Raw genomic sequence first — 14935 nt, forward strand, 5'->3', positions numbered from 1 at the left:
AGTTTTAAGTCTGTGTTAGGAATCAGTATGAAACCAGAGGAAATTCTTGTGGTTGATACCTTTTTCTTATAAGCAACACAAAAACGAGACCTGCTGAAGACCTACACACCAAAATATGCTTAATGTGAAAAGCAGCACTTGACTTCTATTATAAAGTATGGTTAAATGGATGATCAAACCCTGAGCAACTGGTTAATGATTTAAAGCAGGTAAATGTGAGCAATGAGAGAAGAATCAAGTTCAGTTGGTGGGTAAAGGTGCCAACCAATATAGACAGGCCCTTCAGCTCTATTACAGATGTCATGGCTACCAAGTACACAACAGCTGGTGGGGATTAGATAACAAGCACTCTGGTTCAGAGATTAAGCCCCTGAGCTTTATGAGTTTACCAAGCTTTTTGGAAGAGGGACTGTTTGCTTGCTAGCTGGGTTTTTCTTCATTCCCACAACTCTAATTATAAACAGTTGTTCACTTCAAGAGAAACTCTAGTCCGTGCTTCCACTGGTGTGTGCACATAGCTTCTGTTAGCACTGACAGGAATCCAACGTGTGCATTACAGGAGAAGCCCTGTCACTGTTTAAATGCAATGTAATGTTGAAAGGGAAATAAAGACAGCAAATTCTTAGTGTGAACTGAAATATTAAAGCCATTGCTTCCAAATCTGAATGTATACGCAATTCATTCCACCTGCTGAGAGACAGAGGAACAACTTTGATAGGACTGTGATACAATACACAGCTGCAACATGGGCTGTGTTGTATGGTAAGATAATTTAAGGTATTAAATGTGCAAGGTCAGCTCAATCGTTCTGTAAGTTTATTTCTACCTGTAAGCAAGGTATTTGTGGGATTTGTTAGCAGATTGCTGAGCAATTTTCCATTTAACACAAAAGAACTGGAAAGCTTTGTACTAAGGGTAATGTTTTCTGCATGTAACTTCCTATTGTTTCTCTAGTCTCAACCTTCCCCAGCCCCAAATCCTAAGTTGGCGCTACCATCAGCAATTCTCCCTTTGTAATGTTCACTTTGGAGAAGTGCAGGTGTCCAGCTGCTGGAAATGCAAAAAAAAAAAAAAGCCTGAATCAAGTCTCTCCTTGCATTAATTTAGACTATTAGTCCTGTGATACTGCATTCTAACAAACAATCCCACCAACAATCTTCCTAGCTCTTTCCTCTTGCCATCATTTTGAAAATTATAGAACCTGATCGCTTTGGAGCACTTATGAGAGGGTTTCAAATAGCTGAGGAAAATTACACCCTAGAGAATCATCCTCATACAGATGGGATCCATCAGAACTGAATGACCTCTTCCCAAGGATGAGCTCTATTACCATTAACAGAGCCTACCTCACAGACATGCACATAATTTTTAGCAGAAAGTAAAAGAAGGAACTTAGTACCTAAAAAGAAATTAGTCAGAAAATAAAATTGGATTTTCTATTTTCTAAGCCCAGGTAAAGCACTTTCTCTAGAACATGATTTGATTATTCTAAGACCCGAATTCAAAACCAGCCACAGGCTAAATTATTTTAAGTCAAGACATCAGTTAGTATCCTATACTCTGACTGGACAATGCTTACTAAGATATTTTCTGCCTATATTTGAATTTAAATTTTTTTTCATATGATCAAGTTGCACCTGTCCAAATAAATAAATCAATAAACAAATGAAACATTCCAACATCTCTTTGTTTACAGTGGCAGAAACTCAAATGAGCCCCATTCATGCCCTATTGTCGAAGTCAAATGTAATTTGAAGCCAACCGAATGGAGTTGAGTTTCTATTGTGCCCAATGCATGGCTCTTTCCTAACAGACTGGTAGGAAGGTTGCTAATTATTAATAGCATGTAAACAGTTACCAATGGTTCTTATGCTGCTTTACATACTTTACAGAACATTAATTCCAGCCAGCTTCTAACCAACTATATCAAGCTGCATGTAGTATCTTATCTTTGAGACAGAAGTATTACTTGCTGAACTGATCAAGATTCATGCTTTTAAAAGCCAAGTGCCTATGATTACTTGTTAAACTCTTCCACTCTATATATCCTATTTTGACAAAGCTCTGCTATCATCACAGTAACAGACAGCGGAAATATTAAAGGTATCAGTGGTCAACATCATTCCTGAAAAAGAGAAGTATCTTTGTGAAACACAAAGGGTCTCTCAAACTCTTAACATTTCTCATTTTAATAAGCACATGTACTTGCATTATTACAAGTAGTCCATTCTCCAATGTCTAATAAGGAACATTCACAGTACCTCTCAATGCAGTGAAAACTGAGTATAACTGATTGCTGGGAGATCTAAGCATTGATGACAGGAAGGAGAAAAAATTATTTTATGACGTTTGAGAAAGATTAAAAAAATTATTCTTCAAACAGGAAATGTGTCCTGTGATCTTTATGAAGATAAATATGTCAGAAGTATTTTACACTAGTTTTAATCTGTTCAGAACAGCAGTTCTGATACTGCAACAACCTTGTGTAACACATAATCGATTTGGTAAATCTTTAATCACAAAGTAATCACACTCTAGTTCTGTGCTCAGTGATCAGGTTCTGTGATGTTGCAACACTCAACTAGTGCATATAGTATGTGTAAATTAATAAAGCTGTATTCCAGGAGAGGCAGCATGTGAGACAACCTCGTTTCACATTACACAGAAGACAGATCACTTACATAAGTACTAATTGCATAAGAAAGCCATACCAGGTCAGACGAGATGTCCATCTTGCCTGGCAACCTGTCTCTAAAATTTAAGAACAGAGAAAGCACACCGCAATGCTTCCCCAGAACACTCTTCCAAGTCTGGCAAAAGGCACCAAAGGGTGGCAAAAGACAGTGGCTCAAAAAGGCACCCAAATTAAACACAGTCCTCCCTCAACTTTAAAAAGCAAGCACAAATAGTCATTTCAGGACTACCTGAGTGTGCAAAGTGTGTCACAAGACCATATTGTCTGTAAGACTGACTTGGTAATGGCATTGGTAACTTAATCAGAACGAACAGCAGCTCACTCCCAGCTTGACAGTCTGCATAAGGAGACTCACTGCCTTCTGGTTCAAGTGATTGCAGGACAAGCAGGCACTGCCAGGTGCTCTCTGCCAGACAGTGACTGCAAGTTTAGTAGATGTGACTCCTACCTGCGCAGAGCTGTTAATATCACCCACACTTGATCTTCATATTGTCCTACTACCATCCTTGAAATAATTGTCTTTAGACTCTTCCTGCACCATAATTCAGTGCCATAATTATAGGCAGGAGTCTCTTCACACTGTCTGTAATGGATAAGTTGGACTTGTCTGCAGCCCATAAAAATACCATTCTTTTACCACATGCCCTCTAGCTAAAATGCCTTAAGAATCACTTGCCAGGGATATTGCTGTCCTTTGCTTTTGTCCACCACCTGAGGCAATAAAATATCTGAGCAGCAAGGTCAAATCACTGCCAGGATGCCTAAAGGATAACTCTTGCTTGCTAGAGGAACTCACCTAAGACTTAGCCCAGGCAGACCAATAAAGAAGAGAAAAGGCACTTGCTGTGCAAATGATGTAGAAAGAAACATTCCCTGGCACTGACTGTGGGGTGATAATGGGTATGCTCCACATGCAACAGACCCTGGACATGCTCTGACAAAAGTCACTGGAAGTTTTTACTCTTGGGGGCAGCTTCAATGCCTTCCTCCTTCTTTTCCCTGAGGGCATGGCCTATGCACAGTCTGCCACCTGAGAAGCTCTTGAACCAGCTCTTACATGAGCTAATGTGTCTGCAGAGGTACCAATACTCATCACTGTCAGACTGATACCATCCTGGGCTTTCAAAATACCCCCAACCCAAACAAACCTATCCCCTCAGTCTGGCTATGGTGTACAGCCCTCCAGAGACTCACAATTTCTCTGCAGATGCAGCTTTTTTAAATGGAAGGAATAAGTGTTTAAACACCATTTTAGAGAGAGAGGTATAGGCCCTTCCTCAAGGATCATTCCAAGATTCTTCCCAAAGAATGGGATCCTTTTCACAAGTAATTTAATTGAATTAGAGACTGTGGTACTCCAGTTATAAGATGCTATTGAGTTTCAAGGTGAGGAAGAGAAAGACAGGGATGCTGTGGTCCATGGCACACAGCTTATGGTAACCTTGGTACAGTGCTACTCTAAGGGCTGACACAGCAGAAGTCTGAAGAAAACACAGTAGAACCATGAATCACACAGAGAGGGTGAATGTGAAGAAATATTCGCTATTTCTCATAATATAGAAGCACTATGTCATAGCTGGCTACCTGGTAAAAAGGCTGAAGTTTTTCTGGGCACTGATCTTCTCTGATCTGCCTTGTCTCAATGAACCACTACTCAAGGCCTGCAGCTGCAGAGAGGTTTGCCTTGCTTATGTATAAAAGAATTAACTGACAGCTTCTGAAACAGCTGCAGACGAACTGCATTACATGCATGTTTTAAACATGTGCAATTAAAGGCTTATTCTTCTTAGAGGTTGTAAAAAGTTTTATTCTGAAGAGTAAGCCGAAAACATGTTGGTGTAACAAGTGAAAGAATACGCACAAAACTTCTCTAATGCTTCCTTTAACTTTGTGTAATAATTTTTTCACAACATCACACAAGCATGTATAAAATAAATCCTCCACACACAGGTTTACAGTAACAGATTTCCTGCAGTTACTCTTTGGGAGTTTTATTTAACAAAACTTTGATTGTCACCTATTTAATGACTCATTGAAATGAGCTCTGGACAGACAACACGAAGTGAAGGAGAAATGATCTTTACCCAAAACTGACTTAAAGCTTCTCCTATATTATTTGCCTTATACAAGTATTTAATAATTTTAAAAGTGACCCATTAAAGACACTGCCTTATGTCATCTCCCACAGACTTCTGCTTGGGCAGAGAAATTGTAAGTGACCAAGAACTGTAAAGTTATACCAAAACCACCTCAGTAAAAAGGTTTTATACCTTGCATTACATATTTTTGAAGAAAAAGGTAACAGGCCACGAAGGCAGATCACTTAAAATGCAGGGGACATATGTCCAAAATATGTCCAAAATAAGCAAATTAACGTCCCATATACCACTGAAAGAGAAAGAAAAGAAATCTGTCCATGACAATGATTAACTTCTTTCTGTTTACATTACAGGAGAGACAACATGAGGTTTGGCGACCCATTGTGAAAGGCACTAAACACATATAGTGGGAACAGTTCCTGTTCAATGATCTTACAATTCAGTTAGAGCCCAGACAAAAGTTGATGTAAACAAACAGAGGCAGTTAAGAAAAATGACAAATATATTCTGATTTAGATAAGCTACATGCACTAATTATGATGGTTAAAATGATAAACAACAGTCATGATCCCCCAGTCTCTACCATTTGGATTGGGTTTAAAGCAGTCAACCAAGAAGTAAATGTTCCATATTTGTGAAAAAAAAATCCAGCTGGAGAAGTTGAAGCAATTATAACATAAAAATAACTCTGTCCTCATTGCTCCATTTACTCTGTTTCCACACTCCTAAGACACAAAAGCAGTTAATGTCCTTAATGCAAAGGAATAATGAGCATTCTTCATGAAATAAAATAATTATATTATAGGTGCAGAAAAACAGATAAGAGAAATAATTGGCAAATAATGGTCTTAAACTGGAGTCAGCAAAGTCAAGCAAGAGTGAGGTCCCTGTTTAATGATTTACATGGACCAAAACAGTAAAACTCCCTAGAGGAATAATCAAATTTTTTGCTTTTTTTTCTGCTCTCAAAAATTTTTTTAAAGATTTGAGGGTTATGCTTTTCTTTCAAAAAGTGTAAAACTTGTTTTTCTATTGCACTTATTTTCACATTCAACCCATCTTCTACAAATGTATTCACACAGTTTAGTATCAATGTGCAAAGCAATGCCTCTATCTGGAAATTCACCATGCATTCTCCTGTGGAGGTGTCTACTTGTTGCTCAGACCATCATAGCAAGAGAACACTGAACTTCTCATTTTATTAGATGGGTTTTTGTCAGGTTACTCCACATGAGCAGTCAAGAAACTGACTCATGAAGACAAAAATCTGCACCAACACAGCCAGCTTCTGCTACCTCCCGCCACCTTTATTTCCTTAAGTGCCTCAGCTTAATGCTTTTCAGCCATATTCACCTTTTCATGGCCAGTAAAAGCTGCCAAGAGATAAATTTGCAATGAAAGCAACTCAGTAATTCAGAACTTTCTGGTTTATAAAAGATACGGTTCTACAACAGGAAAGATGTGTGTTACTCAAGTCCCAGATCCAGAATTAAACAGAGTGGATTTCCCCTATGGCGAAGCCATAAAAGTTATGTCTTCATCCCTCTGCAAATGAACCTTTCCCCTCCTTTCTCCTCTCACTGCTGAAGAAGTGCTGCTACCAGTTGAGGCTTCCTTGTTACGTTTCTTTTCTCAGCCTAATGGAACCTGATGTCACATCTGCAGTGGTTTTCAGCGGCAACACATGAGCACTGATAACCTAATGTAAACAATTTCTTGTCAGCTCAATTATTAATGCTGGAACTCTCTGCTCTATAGAATCAATACAAAATGTTTTCAGTGCCCACAATGATGTGCCTGCAGAAACTGCACTTCCAGGACAAACTCAGGACTTTATTCTTTTCACTTCACTATCAGAGACAATTAGTCTTGCCAAATTACCTTGCATTGTCTGAACATTTCTCATAGTATTTTCAGCATATACAAAAATTATGTGAATTTAAAAAAATCACCCTCAAAATACAAAGTTTGGAATTTTTTTTTAAGAAATAAAGCATTGGTAGTCATCACAATGCTGTGAAACCTGTATGAAGAACAGAAATCAAACTGAGATAGAGAGCTAAAGCAAGTTTGGACTCCTGAAGTTTTCCAAATGACAATAAAATACCTGTTCAATAACTATTCAATACACTTTAAAAGCTTTATTTCTTCCTGTTGAATATTTTCACTGGATTAATGAGTCAGTGGGGTGGATTTTTGTATACAGAAGCTAAAGAACTGCCATGCTGTATCTAAAAAATCTTCACCCATTAAAAAAAAGTGCAAATGAACAGTCAAAAATTCAAGGACATTTAATATTCAACTTTTTCATTTAAAAGAAAAATCCTGTCTTGAATAGACTACTTTGCATCTGAAATCTGTTTGAAATAATGACTTATCATAATTTTTTTGTCTACTTGAAAGGTTTGATTTGTAGCAAGCAGGGGAGAATGCTGTCTTCTTTTTGTATAATTACAGACTTCATAGAAAGTTCTATATTATCTTTCAAAATGAAAGGAAGCACTTTCAGCTAGCATAAAACCATGAAACTCAGTTACAAGAATATTAAAATCAATAAAATAATTTCAATTTGCATTAGTTGAGTGACCTTTTTTTCCTTTTGAATCAGTATTAGGGAACTGTCTTATGTTGGGCTCACTTATTACATAACTACTGATTCAAATGCAAAGTTGAAGTCACTCTGTCCTGGGGTGCAGTCCCAAAACAGTGCAAGTCAGACAAAAACCAGGCTGCCCCTTTTCCTACCTCACCTGCACATCTTTACCCTCACCCCGCCACTGATATTTGTGTGGGCTGGTTCTGGGAACTCAGCTAATCAATTTTTTTTTTTTTTTTCCTCTAGGAAAAAAAATGATGAAAGAATTATTTAGTAGAATGAAAGTGAAAAAATAATAATGAAAAGTTATTAGTCAACATGAATGCAATGCCATCACACAGACTGCAAGTCTTCAGCAGTGACTACCAAGCAGAACAGCCTAGGTCCTCTCACAACTACTCCAGGAGGACAGAGATGTGTGTGATAGGGAGTGTTCTACAGAGAGACACATGCACACAAAAAAGCCTAAATTACCATTTCAGTCCACACCCACTAATCCACTCCATCAGACTGCACACGCTGGAGTAAATGAAGCCTCATCTTCAAAAGCAATTTGCAGAATTACTTGCTGATGTTGAAAAACTACTTCAAAAGAGTTTAAGTGTTATGGAATTTTACTGGGTTTTTTAAACAAGCCACTGTTTAAGCTCAAGAGGAAGGGGGGGAGTGTTTGCTTTTTAAACAAAGCTTGTAATATTTCATTACTAAACTATCCAGAGTGTTTATTTTAAAAGCATCATGATTACAAATAATGGCATTTTTCAGTTTTTAACTTCCCTATTCAAGTATTTCAGTTGGAAATGACTCAGTTTAGTGCCCTTGTAGAGTATGCACCCAAAATCACACAAACTGATGACACTTTACCAGAATTAAAAGTGAACATTCTACCTGAAGCTAAATACTAGTGCTGCTAATTTGCTTTAATTGACAATATGAACAGTTTCAGAAATAAGACTGAGCTAGTGAAGTTCATGCAGACAAAACATCCTTTACACTAAAGGACATCATGCCAGATGTCCAGCAGCTTTGGGCAGGGCAGGACAAAGATGCTGGGGTCTCACTCAGCTCGTTTTAAGGCTTGAACAAGAGACTGGAGTGCTCAGCTCTGTGTGACAGCCAACCCTTTGATGCATGGGTTTCTTATCTGAAATTACCTGGAAGACATAAAGGTACTTCTTGAAGAAACCTTAACATCTACCAGTGGGGACCACACCAAGGATACCTCAAGGGACATAAAACCTAAGGTCAGAGACCATAATTTTTACAACCCATATCAATTTTCTCTTCAAAGAGAAGGTTATTCTGGTAGGAGTGTGTAATGAAACTGCAAACAGATGGTTATAGCAATAGAGTTTACTGTTCAAAGGTGCAATTTTTTCACACTTTGGGAGGTAAAATAAACAATGGAGAATGCATTAATTTATTCAACTGTTAATGCAATACTGGGCCAAGCCACTTTGTTCATTTTATGTACATCAACTGCCAGAACAATTACAACTAAGATATCTGATGTGTAAGTAAACTTTCTCCTATAATCCTCTGGAAGTTTACTTTTCAGGTCACAGTTTGTTTTTTTGTGTGTACTTTTCAACAATGGAGTTGTTGCAGTTTACCTTGGCATTCAGCTATCATTAACATCGCTTACCTTTGAATGAAATTTATAAAACATGAGAATTAAGCATATATAAGTACATTAAATACAATCAAAACTCCTTTCTCACCTTGTTTTTCTGTTTTTAATATACATAATTATCAGGAACAATTGCATGTACAGATCAAACACACTTTATTCCAAGGCAAATCCACAGCAGTGCACTGAAATCTATACTACAAAGAATAAGGACATTGAGAAACACAATATGCACAAAGGTCAAATTTATGACTTTTCTCACATCATTTTACTGCCAAGTCAGCATATAATTTAAGGTTATAAGTTGAGATACAGATGGGGATTTCCTAGTAAGTCAAATCCAATTCTGCACAAAGGAACCAATTGCTAACAGGTAGAGTCTTCAGATTCCTCTCTCATTGTATACAACTGATAAAATTTAAACTGAATATTTAACTGTTCTTTTACATCAATTCCTTTTATATTACTGAATTTTGCTGCATGTATTTCGCCATTTTTACTAAACTGTGTTTTCCCTTTGAAGTTTGTAACACACTTTCTTATTTTGCAGGGATAAAAGGAACATAAGCCTTCCATATATCCAAAATTACTTACACTATTTTTTCTAGAACAATATAGGAAAACATAAAACTTTTAACTTAGGCTGGATGTGGATAAGAAAAATATTCCTAACAACAAAAGAAGTTTTAACAGAGATAATATAATTTGGAAACTGCATTCAGCTGATGTGACAACAAAATACTTTACTGTAAATAAGTGCTGTGCTTTCAAACAGATGTATTACACATCTCACACTTGTACCCATATTTGCTGAAAACCTCCCCACTAAAGGCCTTTTCTCTAATCTTTTACCAATACTTTTTCTGATACTGTTTAAGAAAAAATCTCACACAATTTGCAATAACTACAATAGAAGGCTGAGAAATATAGGATGCACATCTGCTGGCTCCAGCTCAGAGAATAAAAGCCAGGGAAATACCTCAGCCAAAGGCTGCTGAGAACTTGTGGGTGTTCTGTGCCTCAGTACTTTCTCTGGAGTTTTCCTTATGTGTTTAAATTATTGCATATTGTTGCAGTTGGAAACAAACAAACGAATGAACAAACAAACATGGCCTCTGTAATTCAGTAATAAATTAATTAAGTTCAGTAATAAATTAATCTGGGGACCACAGACATGGGTTCACAGACCCACTCCAAATTTATAATAATTCATTAATAACTCCAAAAGATGAGATTTACAAAAGCACTTTTTAGCATTCAATAACCTTCACCTTTAAGACCCTCACTAGAAAGATGGAAAAATTAAATTTAGACTTTACTGTGGACCACTGCAATTTCAAATGCCAAATGCCAGAACCCCCCAGCTGCATCTAAACATCTTTATTGAATAATGTAATTTCTGTGGTGGGACTTACACTGCAATATTTGTCTAGGATTACAGAATTACTCCCGCTCTACTACCTGATGGAGCGTTAGTGAAATTAAGTGAGACCAATTCCTGAAAATTCCTTTGGAAAATGGCACTTAAACTCCTAAGTTACTAAAGACAACATTTTCCAAACTTCTAAATTTTACTGAGACTCACATAACTGTGAGAAAAATAAATTTTGTTTAATTTTGTTGGCTATTTTGTTTAGAGAGACCAAAAGAATTAAAAACATTTCCAGGAAACCTGTTTTCATCTTTTCTTGTCCACTGGCAGCTGCTCCTTTTGACGAGTTACCAAGATAAAGGGCCTGACTGAAATTTCAGACTAGTGATATTTAATGACAGGCAGGGGCAATAATTCTGCACTCATCATAACATACCCAGATCAATCATGTCTGTCTGTAGTAGCTGTTTCAAGACAGAGTGAAATTCAATATAAAGTACCCATTGCAAGTTCAAGACCCCACAGTTGATGAGAATTCTCACTGAATATTCTGGAGCTCCTTCCTGTACTCATCCTGTGCACTCATCAGTCAAAATAACCTTTCAACTGCCTAGGAAGAGGATTCTCCAAATGCTACACACAGGGCAAATGCAGCTTTGGTCCACAGCTCATGATTCCCTGGTCAGTTAGTGGTACAGCACAGCCTCACGTAGGATCTCTGGCTCAGAGAGAGCTCCACCCCCCTGGCTTTGCTGGGATTTAGGGCTTTCACCTCATCTCTGCAGGCACAGCAGGCAGAAAAGCAAATAGGTAGAAGGAGTAAATGAATCTTACAATCATCAGTCCCAAGGCAACCACTACGCCTACAAGCATAATTTCTTCGTCTTTGCTACCTAGGTCATGACCCTCATCCAAGAGAGGAAGGAAAGAAACTGTCCTTTCATCATTAATTTTGCTATGTCATTCAGGAAAACAACACTGACAACACCATAAAACCACAGTTTAACTTGCCACTGGTACTTCAGCCAAAAGCTAATCACCACCATCAATTGTCTAATATTTCTCATTACCTCTTTAGTCATTCTAACAATCCACGGGAACGTATATAGGATCTGATTAAAATCTTTTCTGGCTGACAAAGAGCCAGCAGGAAAATAAAACTATCCCTCTTCTACCACAATACTGGGCCACTCCACATTTAAACAGATAATAAATCTGCATTCAAAAACAATGCAGTTGATGAATGCTGCTCTAATTAAAAAAAAAAAAAACAAAAAAACAACTACTGACTGTGTCACCTGAAGCAGAATGCTGATAAGAAAAATCCTGTCCATAGACTGTTGTATCATTAAAATTGGATTAAAAAACCCTCCAAACAACACAAAAAACAATCCATTATGCATAACTGCCACGTTACTTGGTATTCCTAGTGCACCTGATAAGCAATATCACGGATCACATGAGTATGATTTTTAAATGGTTCACAAGTCTATTCATTTATATATATAACTTACACAGGCCAAAGTATTTCTGATGCAGCACTCCAATCAGTGCAGAAAATACAGCTCAATGAACTGTACACCTTGCCTTACACACCAGGCTAGTACCTGCCAACAAAGATCCAGTATTAACAAGCTTGACCAAGGTTAGTGGGCAGCACCTGGGACATCCTGAGTCTCAACAAAGCTGAGAACAAAGCCAGGAGCAGCACTGCTGTGTCTCCATGGTAAAGTAAGAGCAAGGAGGACACATCCTCTGCATCAAATCTCACAGGAACTCAAGGCTACCACTTCCTCTAAATATGTTCATAGCCAGAATCCCAGGATTTTTGAGGATGTCTCCTCAGCAGTGCAGAATACTGTGAGCATGTTAAAACTGTTTCTTTGCCGCTTCTGTTGGCTCCTTCAGTAGAACACCAAGACACTTTAAGCTCTAAGACTTCATTCTGAGCATGCAATGGCACGAACTCAGCATATACGGAAGAGCCTAAATCTTAGACAAAGAATGAAGGTCACAAGTTCACCCCACAGGGTCAGCAGGGCTGGTCTGAGAATGAAGATTCAACATTCCCAACTACTACAGGCAATTCCATACGTTCCCTTGCAAGAGCAAGACACACTTTTCTCACTAAAACATACACATATCATACCACTGCAAACAGTTTCTTCTTCCTTTCATCCTCTCCCCAAGGCACAACTGTTGGATGTGGTTTATCATCCTACTTAGGGCAGGACTGGAAGGCCTGACACTGCTCTATCCTATGGGCGCAGAAGAGTGTACAGAGGGGAGGGAAAACACAATACCAACTGGCATTCATCTAGGTTTTTTTCAGAAATACTTCAAAAGCAAATATCCTGACAATTTTTCCATTTAATGAAATAGTTTCCCCAACTTTTTTCAGCCCCTGGGTGTGATTAAATCTCTACTCTCCCACTCCCCAACGTAATTCTTACACTTAAATCTTAACATTCATATTATGACTTTAACAAATTAATCTTTCTCTATGGAGTGTCCCATAATGCTCTAGGGAGGCTCATATGTTCCTGTGAGACCTGTCAGATTTCTGCCAAGAGGTTTGAACTCCTAGACAGATCAAAGAAAAAGTAAGGAGATAAAAAGAAACAGGGTTCTCCAGACTGACAGGTCAACCACCTCTCCTTGTCAAGAAATATGGGTGGTTTACAGAAACAACAAGGGAGACATTAGTGTCTCAGATTTAGTGGAACTATCCTGTAAAATACTACAGCAGTAATTTCCATACTAATGATTACTGATCGGTTTCACTGAAAAGGAGGCCAATATTCACAGAATGATTTGGGCTGGAAGAGACCTTCAAGATCATCAATTTCCAGACCCTCTGCCATGGGCTGGAACACCTTTCACCAGGCCAGGTTGTTCAAAGCACCATCCAATCTGGCCTTTAACATTTCGAGGGATGGGGCATCAACCACAACTTCCCTGGGCAACCTCTGCCAGTGCCTCACCACTCTCACAGCCAAGAGTTTCCTCCTAATAGAAAATCTAAATCTCTCTTTTTTTCTGTTTAAGGCCATTCTTCCCTGACCTATCACTACATGAAATAATCTCATATTGTTTTTTAATTTATCTGAACAGTACAAATCAGATGAGTTACAGACAAAATTTTAGGCTGTACAAACTGCAGTGCTATGGAAATGTCACTCTGAAGAGCAACACAGCTTTGCAAAGTAAGCCAGAAATTGCCTGTGTCCAATATTTTTAAGTGTCAGAAATGGTACAATGCTGAAAGCAGACTGCTAAGTGCAGACACACATATGAAATTCTATGGCAGATTTGCCAATAGATTTGATTTTTGAAAGCCAATTTTTCTTCTAATCCTGCTGCTTCAAAAGCTCAACAAGTTTAAGTGGCATAATGATAACCAAAATGAAGCCAAAATGAAACTAAACAAAGTCAACAGTGATGGTTTGTTTCAGCAGTTCTGAATAAGAATATATAAAAGATCTATAGCATCATAGCCTATTTTTTATTATTATTTATAATGTTATTGTCAATATATAAATTTACTGGTTTCCCCTATTTTTCTCCATATTGACTTCCAGCTCAGTTTGTCAGAATATATAATTTCTGGTTAAAACCCACTGAACTGCTGCTACTCCAATCAGCTTACCTAACAAATAAAAAAAAAAAAAGTTACTCAAATTGCTTTTGAATGTGCTTAAACTAGAATTGAATAGAAACAATGTGGGGGATGACCTGGCCCCATCAACGAGAAGAGCTAAAATGCCATTTTATTCAGCAAGGTTGGAATTTCACGAAGTTAAGAAAATTCATTACAAGGATTCTAATACCTGGCCAGACCCACTTATTGTCTAGAATCTTTTTATGCAGCAAACCAAAATGCTATATCCATTCTAAGTTCACACATAACCACTAGAGCTAATTAAAATGTCATCTAAAATGACAAATATCATTGAAAAGAATCCTTAAAACAGTAACATCAAGTGACCAAATTCTATGTAGGTGATCGGATAGTCAATATTCTTACTCCCTATCGAAATGATCTCGTACATCATGAAAATCTTACATATTTCACTCAAATAATGACATGTTTTTTGGTGAAACATACCATTTCTAAGCCTTTTCATTTGCAGAAAATCCAGTAATTGCAGTCACCACATATTAGGCTCTTGGGAAAAACAATTTTCTGCATTTCGTAGAATCAGATCTGGAGTCAGAATCATGCATAGATGTAGCTGTTTTACTCTAGAAGGAACTTGTGAATTAAAATTGGAATTACAACACTGAATATTTTTGAAATCTGAAGATGGATATTTTACTTTATCAGCTTGCTGAGGAATTATTCCAGTCTTTAAAAAGAATTGTTTGCATTTGCTTTCTATAAGTGCACCGTGATCCTATGCAGCATGAGATCACAAAAAGCATTTGGTTTAAAAAAAATGAGGCTCCTAGTCTCAGTGGAAATGCTGTTTCCAATGTACACTTTTTTAATTTACTTTTTCATATCAGATCTACAACACAACAGTAGAAAACATGCTATTTA

The 14935-nt window shown here is 37.6% G+C and overlaps 1 protein-coding gene across 1 annotated transcript in view; it reads right to left on the reverse strand.

Moving 5' to 3' along the window:
- NUDT14 (nudix hydrolase 14) overlaps nt 1-14935 on the reverse strand; it is a 60751-nt gene that overhangs the window by 33700 nt on the left and 12116 nt on the right. The gene's annotated exons all lie outside the window — the stretch shown is intronic.

Source organism: Motacilla alba, chromosome 5, assembly GCF_015832195.1.
Source record: "Motacilla alba alba isolate MOTALB_02 chromosome 5, Motacilla_alba_V1.0_pri, whole genome shotgun sequence".
In the NCBI taxonomy this organism is placed as follows: Eukaryota; Metazoa; Chordata; class Aves; order Passeriformes; family Motacillidae; genus Motacilla; species Motacilla alba.